Source organism: Solanum lycopersicum, chromosome 9 (assembly GCF_036512215.1).
Source record: "Solanum lycopersicum chromosome 9, SLM_r2.1".
In the NCBI taxonomy this organism is placed as follows: domain Eukaryota; kingdom Viridiplantae; phylum Streptophyta; class Magnoliopsida; order Solanales; family Solanaceae; genus Solanum; species Solanum lycopersicum.
The window spans coordinates 57,613,515-57,620,032 of NC_090808.1; positions in this window are offsets into that span (position 1 = coordinate 57,613,515).

The following is a 6,518-nucleotide window of genomic DNA, read 5'->3' on the forward strand; positions in this document are numbered from 1 at the left end:
TTAAGGGCAGTAAATGAATTAAGGGGTCGTTTCTATAGTGTTTTGGTAATGTTCATATTAGTTACTTCACATTTATATTAGTTATTTTAAAATTGTTTCTTACATAATGTTTGATTCATATATTGAAACATAAGAATTTGACTTGATGAGACGTTTGTGAAAAAAATAATTGTTCATAAGAAACAATTTTATAACCTCTTTTGATACAAGTTCTTTGATTTTAACCCCTTTTGAGTTGTTGGATGTGAAAAAAATGTCATTTTGACGTAGGAGACATGAGAATGGTGAATCCTTTTGTGGATCTGCCGGTGAAGCAAAGGAAAAATTGTATAAAATAATAAATTATTAATTATAATTAAATAATATAATCATAATTTGATTAATTCAAACACCTAGAAAATTATTGTGTTTAGTCTCTTTCTGAATTTTTTATTATGACAAGGAAAATCCGCAGTCACTATACTTGAGGGTGCGCACAGGCTGAAACCTCCATTTCTATTTAATAGTTCGTAAATCACATAGGAAAGGTAACCTGCACCAGGCGATGAGCTCGATCCATGAACCCCTTGCTTTCGCTAGCAAGGAGTTTCGAACTTGAGACTGCCAATATGGAAGACCCAAACTCAAATCATTGGGCCACCCCGGCCCGAAGGATCCTCTCTCCTTGAATTTCTCGCTCGTCACTCTCATTTTCTTATTTCGCTATCTCTCCCTCGCCTCTCTCTCTCTCTTTATACAAACAAATGTATAAAATGTGTTTGTATTTAGATAAAGCGAAAGAAAACTATATATATACATATCTGATCGTTTTTCTCTCTCTCCAGAGAATCTCGCTCGCCACTCTCCTAGGTCTCGCTCGCCACTCTCACTTTATACATACATAAATGTATAAATTACGTTTGTGTTTATATAAAGCGGGAGAAATTGTACATACAAATACATTAAATACAAATGCAAATTCAAAAACATATATTTTTATCCAATGCACTTATAATTATACAAATACAGATCTTCCCTGCCCGTTATCTTTTGTCTTTCTCTCTTTCTTGCTTTACACTAACACCAATTATATAATTGATTCTTTTGAATACGCATACCGAAATATATTATACAATTGTTTCTTTTGTATATGCATATTGAAATATACATATTGATAGTCTTTGCAAACATAAAGTTAAATATACATATTGATAGTCCTTGCAAACATAAAGTTTATTATAAAACACAATTATACGACGTATAGCTACAAAATATAAATATGATTTTTATGTTTGCTAAATCTAAACCAATTTTTGTGATTAATAATTGATTTTACCATTATTTGTTTAATATTTTGTTTATTTTATTTGGAAATTGAAAAATTGGTAAGTGGAGTTGGAGAACATCTTTAAAGAAATTTGATAAAGAAAACAGAAAATTAGAAGGAAAAAAAAACAAGTGGTGTGAGATGACGCGGTGATTCCCACGTCAAATATTTGAAATACATCAATCATTCAAGAAATGACTTAAATATACAATTTATTTTATTAAATTTTTTAAATTTTCTACCTTTTGAAAAAAAACCTTAAAAAATTCTTCTTTTTTTTTTTTATTCTTGTTATATCACTTAATGTGATAGTATTAGTCGGAGCAATATGTTGAGACACTATGAATCAGGATAATTTGAAATGTATCTGAATTTTATCAAATTTAAAGAATTATTGTAATTTTGTAAAAAAATAAGAATATCAAGTAATTAACTCCTAACATTATAAAATTTACTAATTTTTATAATTATTCCTTTATCCAATACTATGTTTTGGCATATTTCTCATACATATAAAATAAAAATAAATTATGTAAGTAGGTTCCAGAGAGGGTCGATAGGCCGGTTGCTCAGTAATAACTACTCTAACTAATTGACTTAGACCATCTTTTTAACACAATACTTTCTTTTGACCTATACACCTTTCTGAAACATGACTAAAAACAAACTTCAAAATTTAATACTCAAAAGAAAGAAAACAAATAGACCCTCCCCACCCTCTATAAAGAGCACTGAATGCACTAGCTTAGTCGATAGAGTGCGCAAAAATAATATTAAAATGGTGTTATGTTTGAAATTATGTTTTATGCATTTTTTATATTAAAAAAATATATATTGCATTCTAAAAAAAAAGAAGTAAATATTTATATATAAAAATATCCTTCACAAAAATAATGGAACGGATATGAAAAAGTTTTTGAGGGGCAATTGTGTTTTGAGGTTGGTTTATGTATTTATCAGTTCGATTTATCAATTTTTTATTTTTAAATATGTTAAATCAATCAATTTTTCAACGGTTTTGATCCTTAACGATTCAATCTTTTATATAACCAATAAGAAATACTTATAAAACAATATATGATTTTTTTTTCTGTAAATTTAACTTTACTTTTGGATTTAACATTTTATATAACATAAAATTGTGAAGTCAAAGTCACTTTAAAGTAGGTGTTTACATGGTTGGGTTGGTTCGAGTTTTTAAATATCAAATTAAATTGTTTATGTCGAATTTTTAAATCTAGCTATAAACCAAACCAAACCAATAAAACTTGGATTTTTTTTGGATTTTCGGGTTTTTTCGAGAAAGTATTCATACAAACATATAATTTACTTGTAATTCAAATATTCTTCAGTCCTACCAAAATACAACTATCTAAGGTGTTTCTTAAAATATAACACAAATAATGATATGGTTAATATATATATATATATATATATATATATATATATATATATATATATATATATATATATATATATATATATAACAAGTCATAATGAAAATGATCATAATTTAAAAGTACTAAATCATGCTAAAATAAGTTTGATAAGTATTAGCTACATGACTAAAATATTAAAGAAAATTAAAATTAGATTATGTATTTCAATTGTCTAAACCAATGTAAAATCAAAGAACAAATATTCAATAATATTGTCATTCTTAGTGTTAAATTGATTTTCTTTTTGCATTAGTATTAATTTGATTTTGATTTAAGTTTTATTATAATTAACAATACATGTGGACTAGAATCTCTATGGAACCATCCAAAATTCTAAGGTTAAAACTTGAAATAATATATTAAAAGAAAAAAACTATGAAAAAGTATAAGAAATATTTAAAAATTGTATCAAAGTAGGTATATTTATGTGTAAAATAAAATTTTGAAATTATATAAATAATGTCGGGTTGGTTTGGTCTTGGGTTGATTTTCTTTAGTTAAAATCAAACCAACCTAAATTTAGTCGGGTTTTGTTTTTCAACACCAAATCAAGTCAAACCAACTACTAGTCTATTTTTTTTCCGGGTTGACTTGATTTGCGATTTGGTTCGATTTTGTATACCCCTACTTTGAAGTATGAATTGAAGGCTAAAGAGCAGATACAATAACTAGTAAGGTATTAGATTATATTTAATATTTATGAAGGGATACAGTAGTAAATTACTAGAATTTTAATGGTTTCAATTTAACCAATAATTTAAGAAAAAATTGTATATAATAGCAAACTATTAATTCAAATTAAATGTTATAGGTCAAATATAATTGGATTTAATTGTACCCTATAACAAACTATTCCTATTTTTTCCTCTCACCCTGGTGGAATCTCGCTCATCACTCTCGTTTGGTGGCAGTCTCGCTCGCCTCTCTTGCTTTTATACAAACACAAATGTATAAAATGTGTTTGTGTTTGCATAAAGCGAGAGGAAATTGTATATGTATATGTATATATATATATATATATATATATAGAGAGAGAGAGAGAGAGAGAGAGAGAATTGTGCAGCTATTTTTTTCTGTATATGTATAGCGAAATATATATATTTATGTTTACTATGGAGCGTAAATATTCAAACTATAACTATAACATACAAATATAATTTTTATGTTTGTTATATATGAATTTTACACATAATTTAATATTAAAAAACTGAAATCAAATCAATAATCAAATAAACCTTTTATAAAATCAACGAAATCATGTTAACTCAATGACAATAAACTTATAACATTTATTTGGTTCGATTTAATGACGGGTTAACCCCACACTATAATGTCAAATAAATAATTTCCTTAGCCAAGTATGATTTGGCAAAAAATATTAGTATAAGTAGGTTCCAGATAAGGGTCCACAGGCAGGTAGGTCAGTAATAAACCAATGGAACATCTATTTAAAAAAACGTTTTTTTTTTTACCTATACACCTTTCAGAACTAAAAATAATAATAAAAAATTAATGTGCATGTTATATCCCTCCACCCTAAATAATTTTTCATCGACAAAAAGAAAAACAAATATCCCTCCACCCTAAATAATTGTTATATACAGTTTAATTTGTCTCAAAATATTTGGTGTTTTTAAATATATATGAAGCCACTAGTAATTGGTGATGTTTTAACTTATATTAAGTGAAACTTATAATTAAAAATGGTTAAATGTGTTAGTGATCTCTATATATGAAGAGTATTTCACTTATAACTAAAACGGCTAAATGTGTTTCTAGTGTTTGACCACAATTTAATAAATATTTTTGGCAAGTTATTTTTGACTGATATTTTGGGTATTGTTTCATCACGAATTTTATTATAGTTTTTGGGGAAAATATTATTTGTTCTTTTATAAAATAAAAAATAATAATTTATACCCATATGTTGAATGTATGCATCCATTAGGACCTGGTCCTGTATGCGGTTTGAACAAACAAAAAAAAGAAATACTGAAAGTAAAGTTTGAACAAGTAACTTTACGTGAAAACCTCCTTACTCACGAAAGTAAAATCACGACCTGCCATAACAGAAATTTTCAAACTGATTTACTCAACTTCACAAGTAGCAGTAAATCACAGTTTACAATATGAGGTTAACATGCTAAACTCTCCACTAACTAATACCTCCTATACTTAAAAGGAGCATAAGTAGATACAACACTGTCCGCTATACTAATCCAGACTGATTAATATAGACTTTACAAGTAAGACACCAAGTTACACCTAACTATGTTCTTACAAAAATTCACACAAGGATGAAACGTTTCAATCATCACGAAATGATTCTTACAATATACACATGAATACAAACACTCAAAATAGTAGATGAAACAACAAGCACGAACGCAAATTATCAGATGACTTGCTATTTTGAAGCTTGATTTTCTCTCCTTTGAATAAATGATTATTTTGTTGTTTGAGTGTTAAATATATCAACAATGAAAAGCTATTGTCCACTGTACAAACTGTTGGGTTATATTTGCCCTGATTTCTTACCATAAATAGGTTTTCTTTTTAGGAAAAGTTTTTGGATTGACTAATTCTTTTCTTGTAGGAAAAGGTTTAGGACTCTATAAATAGAGGAATGTTTTTTCTAACTTAATCAGCATTCACAATATAGTCTTAACGACTTTGAGAGTTTTGGTTAGGGGGAGAATTTGTGGGTCACAAGCTTGATACGTTATCACTTGTGTGAACCTCCCATGTATTCCGAGTGAATTGGTTGAGGTTGTTTCTCTTTGTATTTTGTACTCTCATATTTATAGTGGATTGCTCATCTCCTTTGTGGGCATAGGTCGATTGACCGAACCTCGTTAAATCTTTGTGTCTTTTGATATATTTCTCGTTGTCTTCTTACTCGTGGTCTTTTGAGGTTTCTTTGCTAGCTTCCGCGTTTACACATGCTTATTTGCGATCCTAACAAGTGGTATCAGAGCCAGATTCAATTATGGAGTCAGGTTCAGTGGTTCGATAATCGATGATTGAACCAGGTTAGAAAGAGGTGTTCATCTTGGCGGGTGTAGTTTTAACTGCAACCTTTTTTACAGTAATGAAGATTTTGTTGGAGAAATTGTTTCAGAGAGGTTCTCTGTATTGAGACATAAATTTTGCAAAGGAGATTATGGAGAGGAGAAGGAAGTTGTTGAAAATTAAGTGAAGAAAGTGGACAAATTTATTTTGTCAGAAATTCAGGCCAAGGTGGAGATTTGTTGGGTTATATTTGCCTTGATTTCTTACCATAAATAGGTTTTCCTTTTAGGAAAAGGTTTTGGATTGACTAATTCTTTTCTTGTAGGAAAAGGTTTAGGACTCTATAAATAGAGGAATGCACAATTTAGTCTTAACGACTTTGAGAGTTTTAGTTAGGGGGAGAATTTGTGGGTCACAAGCTTGATACGTTATCACTTGTGTAAACCTCCCATGTATTCTGAGTGAATTGGTTGAGGTTGTTTCTCTCTGTATTTTGTACTCTCATATTTATAGTGGATTGCTCATCTCCTTTGTGAACGTAGGTCGATTGACCGAACCACGTTAAATCTTTGTGTCTTTTGGTATATTTCTCATTGTCATCTTATTCGTGGTCTTTCGAGGTTTGCATTGCTAGCTTTCGCATTTACACCTTCTTATTTTCGATCCTAACACAAATAACTACGCCCATTATGATTGGTTAAGGACACTGTCTCCTCACCAACCACTGAGGTGACAACTTTCCAACTGTAGAGCATTTTGTC